A 12,309-nucleotide genomic window follows, 5' to 3' on the forward strand; every position below is an offset into this window, starting at 1 on the left:
AATTCCATGACATAAAAATGATAAAACTGAAAGGAAAAATAAATTCACACTTATAATTGGATCCTTCAACATTCCTCTCTGTAACTGATAGAACTATTAGACAAAGTATCAGCAAGGATTTAGAAGAACTATACAGCACTATCAATTGCTTGGGTCTAATAGACATTATACAACACTCCATTCAACAACAGGAAAATACACATTCTTACCAAGTGAGGATGGAGCTTTCACCAAGATAAACCATTTATTATGTCACAAAATAAACCTTAGAAAACTTAAAAGGAATTAAATCATACAAAGTATGCTCTCTGACCATAATGAAATTAAATAAGGAATAAGGGGAAGAAAGAAAAAAGAAATATCCTCAAACACCTGGACATTAAATAACAATTCTAAATAATCCATGGGTCAAAGATGAGGTCTTAAGAAAGTATTTCTACCCAAATAAAAATTAAAGTACCACATATTGAAACTAGTACTGTTTGGCTAAATAGAGGCGTATTTATAACATTAAGTGCTTATGTTAGAATAAAAGAAATGCCTCAAATTATTAATTTAAGTTTCCACCTAAAGAAATTAGAAAAAAAAAACAAAGTTAACCTAAAGCAAGAAGAAGGAAGGGTTAATAATAAAAATAATAAATATAAAAGCATACATTAATAAAATTGAAAACATAAAAATAATTGAGAAAATTAATGACACTACTATAAATAGTTCTTTAAAAGGTTCAGTAAAATTGATGAGCCTCAAATAAGACTGAGGAAGAAAAATCAATACAATGTTATAATTAGAAATAAAATTGGACTATCACTATAAACCCTATATTACTCTTTTATTATCATTATTCTATTATTCTATTTTTAAAAAATAAGTAAATACTACAAACTGCTCTATGTACTTAAATTGGCTAATCTGTTTTAAATGGAACGATTACTTGAAGAGAATTTCTCCTATGATTGAAAAATATCCATAGGCTCAAAACTCACCCAAGGTGAAATAGATAACTGAATAATCAATCATATAACCACTTAAAAAATTGAATTCATGGTTAAACTCCTCTGAAGAAGTGCTCTTCAGGCCCAGATAGTTTTACTAGCAAATTCTAGCAAACATTTAAGAAGAAATAACATCAATTTTACAAAATAAAAAATAAAAGGGAGGAAACACTTCCCAGCTTATTTTATGAGAGCAGCATACTCTAATAACAAAACCAGATATAGAAAGTACAAGGGGGAAAAAAATTACAAATATTTTGCATGAACAAGGAGACAGACATCCTTAACAAATATTTGCAAATTGAATACACCATGATCAAATGGGGGTTTATTGTGAGAATGCAACTTTGATCCAAAAATCAATCAATGTAGTCCACCACTTAACAGTTTAAAGAAGACAAACAACATGATTATATCAACTGATGAAGAAAACACATTTGAGAAAATTCAACCCATTTGTAATAAAAAATTCTTAGCAAACTAGGAACAGAAGGGAACTTTGTCAATCTGATGAGAGAGATTGACAAAAATCTTGCAGCTAACATCGTACTTAGTGGTGAGAGATTGAATGCTTTCTCCCTAAGTTTGGGAACAAGATAAGGATGTCCATCTTTACTACTCCTGTTCCTCATCAAATCGAAATTCTACCCAACGTAATAAGGCCAGAAATAGAAATAAAAAGTATGGAAGAGAGAGGTAGAAATGAAACTGTCCCTATTCACAGGTGATATGATTGTTGACAGATAACTTCAAGATATCTACAAAGGACCCTTTAGAAATAATAAGTGAGTTTCAAGGTTGCATAGTACAAGGTCAGCACACAAAAATCAATTGTATTTCTGTATACTACTGAACAACTGGAAACCTAAATTGTTTTTAAAAAGTAACATTTGCAATAGTGCCTTCCCAGATTATACTTAGGCATATAAATCTTATAAAATATGTATAGGATTTATATACTGAAAACTACAAAATGTTGATGAAAGTGATCAGAGAAGACCTGAAAGAGTAGAGAAAAACCATGTACCTGGATTGGAAGTCTCAAAAGAGTAAAGATGTCAGTTTTTTCCCCCCAATAATTTATATATTTAACATAATCACTATCAAAGCCCCAGCAGGAGTTTTACAGATATAGAGAAAAATACATGAACTTTATATGAAAAGTCATGGGAACTAGAATAGTCAGAGCAATTAAAAGAAAAAAAGAATAACATTGGAGAAATAACTGTACTTGATTTTAAGACTTTGAAAAGCTACAGCAATAAAGACCAGTGTGGTAATTGTGAAGGGATGGACACATTAAGCAAAACAATATAATAGCCCAGAAATAGAAACACACTAATATGGCTAACTGATTTTTTTTTCACTTATAACAACCTTATAGAGATGTAATTCAGGTAGCATAATATTCACCCATTTAAAGTATATACAGTTTAGTGATGTTTAGTGTATTCACAAACTCGTATAACAATCACTAAAATCTAATTTTAGAACGTTTTCACCACCTTAGAAAGATCCCTATGCCCATTAGCAGTCACTCCCCATTTCCTTCTTTCCCAGCTCTGGTAACCACTACTCTACTTTCTGTCTCTATAGCTGTGAATATTCTAGACATTTCATATAAATGGAATCAAACAGTATGTGGCCTTGAGTTTGAAGGGAAGTAGGTGTGGCTGCAAAGGGCCCATGAAGGATCTTGGTTGTGATAAGAATGTTTTGTATCTTGACTGTGTCAATGTCACTATCCTGGTTGTGACTTTGTACTATAGTTTTGCAAGGTGTTATCCTTACAGGCAACCAGGTAAAGGGTACATGGTATATTATTATATATTATCTCTATGTTATTTCTTACAACTGAATGTGAATCTACACTTATCTCAAGATAAAACATTTGTTTAAAAAAAAAAAGAAAGAAAGAAACAACTGCATGGCCTAAAAGGCTGAACTGGATTTCTCAACCTTGGCATTGACCTTTTAGACTGGATAGTTCTTTCTTATGGGGGTTGTCCTGTGCCTTATAGGATGTTTAGCAGTATCTTTGGCCTCTACCCACTAGATGCCAGTAGCACTCCCTTGGTAATGACAATCAAAAAGGTGCCCAGACATTGCCGAATGTCCCCTGAGGGGTAAAATTGCCTCAGTTGAAAACCATTGTGTTGATACTGTTATTGATCTTTACCTTAGTGCTAATATTATGAGGTACTTTCCTTAATACATTTTCCTTGTGACAAAATTTTGAAAAACATTAAAACTCATACAGCAAAGAATGATAGACACTTTCATCCTTGTGAGCATATCTTTGCATTAACTCTCCATACCTTAGCATATTAGCTAATTTGTTTCCATGTTCTCTCAGACATTTTATTCTATAATGAAGGCTGAATACCATAAATTGTTCACAGTACCTGTTTTTAGATTCCCAATGTTTATTTACCATATAGGAAAATGTTCTAATTCTCCAAGAATAATGATGATATAGTTTCAAATCTATTTATAGAGAAGGCTATGGCAACAACAATAAAAAAAATCTGTGCCCAATGTATTACTCATTATATGTCATCAAGTTAGTTCAACATAGCTTCATCATCTAGCAGAGGGACTCTTCACTAATCACATTGAATAAGTAATAAATATTATAAAATATCAAGAAAGAAGGAGAATTACATTAGAAAAGTATTGTGTCTAAAGTAAGAACAGCAAAGGTTGTTGATTAAGCAATAAAGGTTATTGATTAACATGAATTGTTGGAAAGAAAGGGTGTCTTCTTGGTTCCTATATCCCTTTCTTTATATTTCTCTTATCACACTTCTCATATTATTTAAACGTATTGTATACATTTAAATTAGAGTTTGGCAAACTATGTCTTATTGGTCAAATCTGGCCTACCACTTGTTTTTCTAAATAATGTTATCTGGGACACAGCCATGCCCATTCATTTACATATTGTCTATTTTCGCTTTTGTGTTACAATGGCAGAGTTTAGTTGTTGCAACAGAGACTGGCCCAGAAAGCCTAAAACATTTGCTATCTAGCTTTTTACAAAAAAAAGTTGGCAATGCCCATGTAAACTATAAACAAATTCTGACTAGAATATTAGACTACAAATTCTTTGGGAAAGAAGGAGCCGAGCCATATCATTCATTTGTTTCTTCTTCATATTTGACTCATATACAGAAATGCAAATGATGTTTATTAAATGAAAGAAGAAAAAACAATTTGAAGAAAGGGGAAGAGGAAGAGAAAGAAAAGTTGGAAAGTATAAAGGACTCAGGAAAAAAGAAAAGACTCATGTAAGAAAAAACTAATTAACTGACTGGCTAGAGCAAGGAGCGACATCTAGAATGTAGTAGGAGATGAAGAAAATTAAACAAAGGGGGGAAAGCGATCATGATTAGTCTTAAACCTTCTAATAGAAATTTTAGTTACCATAAGTAGCAGTACAGTTTCCCTGCCAGGACTTGCCTTAAAAGGCAGCTGGCTGAGGCAAAGCTGACTATGAGGAAAATCACGATGTGTGTGTGCATTGAGCTAAGAGCAAAAGGGACCTGTTTTCCTGTCTCTACTCACGTACCTGCCAGGAATAAAGGCATACCACTTGTTCTCTAACGCCTTGTTTATAATACAGATTAAAAAAGCGGTATCAATCTGAAGGCAGGGCACTAAATTAAAAAAATATTAAAGATCTCTTGCATCTTTAATGTTTACGGTTCTAGTCAGTAAGGCTCTGGATTCACTTTAGTATGCTGGTGGTTTCTCTAGTGTACTTTTGAAACTTTGTGTTCTACCTCATTTAACTTCCCTTCTTTTCATTATCCTAACTGGAGCCTGTTTTTTTTTTTTTCTTTTTTAGAGTGGCTAAAATATATTTTACTTTTTTTTTTGAATTTTATTTTATTTATTTTTTCATACAGCAGGTTCTTATTAGTCATCCATTTTATACACATCAGTGTATACATGTCAATCCCAATCTCCCAATTCATCACACCCCCAACCCCACCCCCCTCCACTTTTCCCCCTTGGTGTCCATACATTTGTTCTCTACATCTGTGTCTCAATTTCTGCCCTGCAAACTGGTGCCTCTGTACCATTTTTCTACATTCCACATATATGCATTAATATACGATATTTGTTTTTCTCTTTCTGACTTACTTAACTCTGTTTGACAGTCTCTAGATTCATCCACGTCTCTATAGATGACCCAATTTTGTTCCTTTTAATGGCTGAGTAATATTCCATTGTATATATGTACCACTTCTTCTTTATCCATTCATCTGTCGCTGGGCATTTAGGTTGCTTCCATGACCTGGCTATTGTCAATAGTGCTGTAATGAATATTGGGGTGCATGTTTCTTTTTGAATTATGGTTTTCTCTGAGTATATGCCCAGTAGTGGGATTGCTGGGTCATATGTTAATTCTAATTTTAGTTTTTTAAGGAAGCTGCATACTGTTCTCCATAGTGGCTGTATCAATTTACACTCCCACCAACAGTGCAAGAGGGTTCCCTTTTCTCCATATCCTCTCCAGCATTTGTTGTTTGTAGATTTTCTGATGATGCCCATTCTAATTGGTGTGAGGTGATACCTCATTGTAATTTTTTTTTTTTTTACCAGCAGTGCAAGAGTGTTCCCTTTTCTCCACACCCTCTCCAGCATTTATTGTTTCTAGATTTTTTGATGATGGCCATTCTGACTGGTGTGAGATGATATCTCATTGTAGTTTTGATTTGTTTGATTTGCATTTCGCTAATAATTAGTGATGTTGAGCAACTTTTCATGTGCTTCTTGGCCATCTGTATGTCTTCTTTGGCAAAATGTCTATTTAGGTCTTCTGCCCATTTTTGGATTGGGCTGTTTGTTTCTTTAATATTGAGCTGTTTATATATTTTGGAGAGTAACCCATTGTCTATTGATTCGTTTGCAAATATTTTCTCCCATTCTAAGGGTTGTCTTTTCGTCTTGTTTGTAGTTTCCTTTGCTTTGCAAAAGCTTTGAAGTTTCATTAGGTCCCATTTGTTTATTTTTGTCTTTATTTCCATTACTCTAGGAGGTGGATCAAAAAAGATCTTGCTGTGATTTATGTCAAAGAGTGTCCTTCCTATGTTTTCCTCTAAGAGTTTTATAGTGTTCGGTCTTACATTTAGGTCTCTAATCCATTTTGAGTTTATTTTTGTGTATGGTGTTAGGGAGTGTTCTAATTTCATCCTTTTACATGTAGCTGTCCAGTTTTCCCAGCACCACTTATTGAAGAGACTGTCTTTTCTCCACTGTATATCTTGGCCTCCTTTGTCATAGATTAGTTGGCCATACGTGTGTGGGTTTACCTCTGGGCTGTCTATCCATTCCATTGATCTATATTTCTGTTTTTGTGCCAGTACCATATTGTCTTGATTACTGTAGCTTTGTACTATAGTGTGAAGTCAGGGAGTCTGATTGCTCCACATCTGTTTTTTTCCCTCGAGACTGCTTTAGCTATTTGGGGTCTTTTGTGGCTCCATACAAATTTTAAGATTTTTTGTTCTAGTTCTGTAAAAAATGCCATTGGTAATTTGATAGAGATTGCATTGAATCTGTAGATTGCTTTGGGTAGTATAGTCATTTTCACAATGTTGATTCTTCCAATCCAAGAACATGGTATATCTCTCCATCTGTTTGTATCATCTTTAATTTCTTTCATCAGTGTCTTATAGTTTTCTGCAGACAGGTCTTTTGTCTCCCTAGGTAGGTTTATTCTTAGGTATTTTATTCTTTTTGTTGCAGTGGTAAATGGGACTGTTTCCTTAATTTCTCTTTCAGATTTTTCGTCATTAGTATATAGGAATGCAAGAGATTTCTGTGCATTAATTTTGTATACTGCAACTTTACCAAATTCATTGGTTAGCTCTAGTAGTTTTCTGGTGGCATCTTTAGGATTCTCTATGTATAGTATCATGTCATCTGCAAACAGTGACAGTTTTACTTCTTCTTTTCCAATTTATATTTCTTTTATTTCTTTTTCTTCTCTGATTGCCATGTCTAGGACTTGCAAAACTATGTTGAATAATACTGGTGAGAGTGGACATCCTTCTCTTGTTCCTGATCTTAGTAGAAATGGTTTCAGTTTTTCACCATTGAGACTAATGTTTGCTGTGGGTTTGTCATATATGGCCTTTATTATGTTGAGGTAAGTTCTGTCTGTGCCCACTTTCTGGAGAGTTTTTATCATAAATGGGTGTTGAATTTTGTCAAAAGCTTTTTTGGCATCTATTGAGATGATCATATAGTTTTTATTCTTCATTTGTTAATATGGTGTATCACATTGATTGATTTGCATATATTGAAGAATCCTTGCATCCCTGGGATAAGTCCCACTTGATCATGGTGTATGATCCTTTTAATGTGTTGTTGGATTCTGTTTGCTAGTATTTTGTTGAGGATTTTCGCATGTATATTCATCAGTGATATTGGTCTGTAATTTTCTTTCTTTGTAGTATCTTTGTCTGGTTTTGGTATTAGGGTGATGGTGGCTTTGTAGAATGAATTTGGGAGTGTTCCTTCCTCTGCAGTTTTTTGGAAGAGTTTGAGAAGGACAGGTGTTAGCTCTTCTCTGAATGTTTGATAGAATTCACCTGTGAAGCCATCTGGTCCTGGACTTTAGTTTGTTGGAAGATTTAAATCACAGTTTCAATTTCATTATTTGTGATCGGTCTGTTCATATTTTCTGTTTCTTCCTGGTTCAGTCTTGGAAGATTATACCTTTCTAAGAATTTGTCCATTCTTCAAGGTTGTCCATGTTATTGGCATAGAGTTGCTTGTAGTAGTCTCTTAGGATGCTTTGTATTTCTGCAGTGTCTGTTGTAACTTCTCCTTTTCCATTTCTAATTTTATTGACTTGAGTCCTCTCCCTCTTTTTCTTGATGAGTCTGGCTAATGGTTTATCAATTTTGTTTATCTTCTCAAAGAACCAGCTTTTAGTTGTATTGATCTTTGCAGTTGTTTTCTTTGTTTCTATTTCATTTATTTCTGCTCTGATCTTTATGATTTCTTTCCTTCTGCTAACTTTGGGTTTTGTTTGTTCTTCTTTCTCTAGTTCCTTTAGGTGTAGGGTTAGATTGAGATTTTTTTATGTTTCTTGAGGTAGGCTTGTATTGCTGTAAACTTGCCTCTTTGAACTGCTGTTGCTGCATCCCATAGATTTTGGATCATTGTGTTTTCATTGTCATTTGTCTCTAGGTATTTTTTGATTTCCTCTTTGATTTCTTCAGTGATCTCTTGGTTATTTAGTAATGTACTGTTTAGCCTCCATGTGTTTGTGATTTTTATAGTGTTTTTTCCTGTAACTGATTTCTAATCTCATAGCATTGTGGTCAGAAAAGATGCTTGATATGATTCCAATTTTCTTAAATTTACTGAGGCTTGATTTGTGACCCAAGATGTGATCCATCCTGGAGAATGTTCTGTGCGCACTTGAGAAGAAAGTGTAATACGCTGTTTCTGGATGAAATGTCCTATAAATATCAATTAAATGTATCTGATGTATTGTGTCATTTAAAGAATGTGTTTCCTTATTAATTGTCTGTTTGGATGACCTGTCCATTGGTGTAAGTGAGGTGTTAAAGTCCCCTACTATGATTGTGTTACTGTTGATTTCCTCTTGTAGAGCTGTTAGCAGTTGCCTTATGTATTGGGGTGCTACTATGTTGGGTGCATATATATTTATAATTGTTTTATCTTCTTCTTGGATTGATCCTTTGATCAGTATGTAGTGTCCTTCCTTGTCTCTTGTAACAGTCTTTATTTTAAAGTCTATTTTATCTGATACGAGTATTGTTACTGCAGCTTTCTTTTGATTTCCATTTGCATGGAATATCTGTTTCCATCCCCTCACTTTCAGTCTGAATGTGTCCCTAGGTCTGAAGTGGGTCTCTTGTAGATAGCATATATATGGGTCTTGTTTTTGTATCCATTCAGCGAGCCTGTGTCTTTTGGTTGCAGCATTTAATCCATTCACATTTAAGGTAATTATGGATATGTATGTTCCTATGACCATTTTCTTAATTGTTTTGTTTTTGTTTTTGGAGGTCCTTTTCTTCTCTTGTGTTTCCCACTTAGAGAAGTTCCTTTAGCATTTTTTTGTAGAGCTGGTTTGGTGGTGCTGAATTCTCTTAGCTTTTGCTTGTCTGTAAAGCTTTTGATTTCTCCATTGAATCTGAATGGGATCCTTGCCAGGTAGAGTAATCTTGGTTGTAAGTTCTTCCTTTTCATCACTTTAAGTATGTCATGCCACTCCCTTCTGCCTTGTAGAGTTTCTGCTGATAGATCAACTGTTAACCTTACGGGAGTTCCCTTGTGTGTTATTTGTTGTTTTTCCCTTGCCGCTTTCAATAATTTTTCTTTGTCTTTCATTTTTGCCATTTTGATTACTATGTGCCTCGGTGTGTTTCTCCTTCTGATTATCCTGTATGGGACTCTCTGCACTTTCTGGACTTGGGTGGCTATTTCCTTTCCCATGTTAGGGAAGTTTTTGACTATAATCTCTTCAAACATTTTCTTGGTTCCTTTCACTCTTTCTTCTCCTTCTGGGACCCCTATAATGTGAATGTTGTTGTGTTTAATGTTGTCTCAGAGGTCTCTTAGGTTGTCTTCATTTCTTTTCATTGTTTTATCTTTATTCTGTTCTGCAGCATTGAATTCCACCATTCTGTTTTCCAGGTCACTTATCCGTTCTTCTGTCTCAGTTATTCTGATATTGATTCCTTCTAGTGTATTTTTCATTTCAATTATTGTATTGTTCATCTGTTTATTTGTTCTTTAATTCTTCTAGGTCTTTGTTAAACATCTCTTGCATCTTCTCTGTCTTTGCCTCCATTGTTTTTCCGAGGTCCTGGATCATCTTCACTCTCATTATTCTGAATTCTTTTTCTGGAAGGTTGCCTATCTCCACTTCATTTAGGTTTTTTTCTGGGGTTTTATCTTGTTCCCTCATCTGGTACAGAGCCCTCTGCCTTTTCATTTTGTCTATGTTTCTGTGAATGTGATTTTTGTTCCACAGGCTGCAGGACTGTAGTTCTTCTTGCTTCTGCTCTGGAGCCTGTTCAATTGATTCCATTCCATGGATTCCTAGTTCCATTTGGAGTTCTGTTTCCCTCATCATGATGACTAACCTGGGCCTAAAGCCCAATGCCCTCTATCCTGACTAAGCCTACTTCAGTCTTCTCCCTGGGAGCTGCACTCAACAGCATATATTTTAATAATATAATTAAGCTGAGTTTTGTTCCTGGTATCCCTTCTGACCCTAGCTCTTCAATGTCAGAGACACTGATTTTTTTAAAGGAATAGCTGCTACCTGAAAGAAATCACCTTTACTTGGCTTTCTGGTTTCCGAAAACTAAGTTTAAATTTGCAGGATTTTGGACTTATTGAATTTCAGAAGCCCAACCCTTATAGATATGCAACAGAATGGCATATAACTAACTAATGAAGTCATCGAGTAACTAAATGAATAAATAACCTAAGAGGTGTGGAAATAAAATCATATCACTAAGGTTTAAGGTCTGACAAACATGACTGTTTAGGTAATTTAAGCTCATATGCTCCACTGCAATGTGCTTCCTAAAAGATGAAAGTCCAAATATATATAAGTATAGGTATATCAAGATACCTTAAAGATAGCTAATATGCTAGTATAATTTGAATATGAAGAAATTGAAAGAAAATTATTAAAAATAACTTGGTGGCTGATGGGCAAGTGAGTAGCCTAGGAAGGTATAGATCATGCTATTGCTTCCTAGTCCAAAAATCATTCCATTAACAGACACTATCAGGTGAATTAATGGAACTGAGTTGGTTACAAAGAATGGCCTTAGAAACTTTAGACCACTTTCCTTGTGCTCAAGAATTGCCATATGATGATGGGTCCTAGTCAAACTAGCTCTAGATATCTGGAATTTTAAAAAGAGAGTGACTGATCCTATGATCAGTTTAGTTCCACTCCCTAATCTCCCTAATTTAATGCCAACTGATAAGTAACTTTAATTGAAACCAAGTTGTAAACTTCAAACTCTGAGATTTTTTATTTTACCTGACAATGGCTACTGTCCAAATGATGACATAGTACAGAAAATGTGAATCTTATAATGATAAATACTTAGAAGGTTTTGGCAGAAGTTATTCAACACTTTAATAATTAAGCTATAGTTCTGGCATTTTTGTTATGATTAACTTCAGTATTTTCCAAAAAAGCTTTTTCTCTTTATCATTTTTTTGCAGTTCCATGTGTTTTACTAATTTCATCAAAAATTAGTAAGTAATGAACTGTAGAACAGCCCATTTCAGGACCTCTGCAAGGTTTCTGGGAAATGAAATAATGCCAGTGCTTTCATGTCATGTCGTCCCCCCACTCCAGGAGAAGTTCCCATTAGGAGTTTGCCATAGCAACCTAGCAGTGAACTCTACACTGGAGCATTCAAAAACTGACACTAGGGCTTAGTATTTTCAGATATATACTAAATAGAGTTAGCTTTTCTTTTTGCCTATCCAGTTTGAATTCTCAGTCCCTTTTCTTTACTCTTTTGTGCTTAATTGGCTTCCCTGCACTCCTCAAGGGGATGGAGTTTTGTGAAAATAACTCTTCGAAGTGTGGTTGGGTGTATAGCTCATCCATTCATTAACTTGGCAAGTATACAATAATAACCTACTCTAGGCAAGACAACAATTAATTAGATAAAATATTGCTACTCAGGTAATGAACTTTTTCCATGGGGCTGAACAGCTCACAAAGAATGGCCTTAGAATTCACTGGGGAATTCTACCAAGCATACAAAGAAGAACTCATACCTATCCTTCTTAAACTCTTCCAAAAGACTGAAGGTGGGGAATACTCCCAAAGTCATTCTATGAAGCCATCATCACCCTGATACCAAAACCAGACAAAGACACTACAAAAAAAGTAAATTACAGCCCAATATCTCTGATGAATATAGAAGCAAAAATCTTCAACAAAATAGCAAACAAACAATCCAACAACACATAAGAAGGATCATATACCATGATCAAGTTGGATTCATTCCAGGGTCACAAGTATGGTTCAACATAAGCAAATTAATCAATGTGATACACCACATCAACAAAAAAGAAAAGACAAAAAAACCTGAAAAAACACATGAGCCTCTCAATTGATGCAGTAAAAGCATTTGATTGATAAAATTCAACATCTATTCATGATAAAAACTCTCACCAAAATGGGTTTAGAGGAAATATGTCTCAGCATAATAAAAGCCATTTAAGACAAACCCATTATATATTACTTAAGGATGAAAAGCTGAAAGCCTTCCTGCTG

Source organism: Lipotes vexillifer, unplaced genomic scaffold (genome assembly GCF_000442215.2).
Source record: "Lipotes vexillifer unplaced genomic scaffold, Lipotes_vexillifer_v1.1 scaffold1111, whole genome shotgun sequence".
Taxonomy (NCBI): domain Eukaryota; kingdom Metazoa; phylum Chordata; class Mammalia; order Artiodactyla; family Lipotidae; genus Lipotes; species Lipotes vexillifer.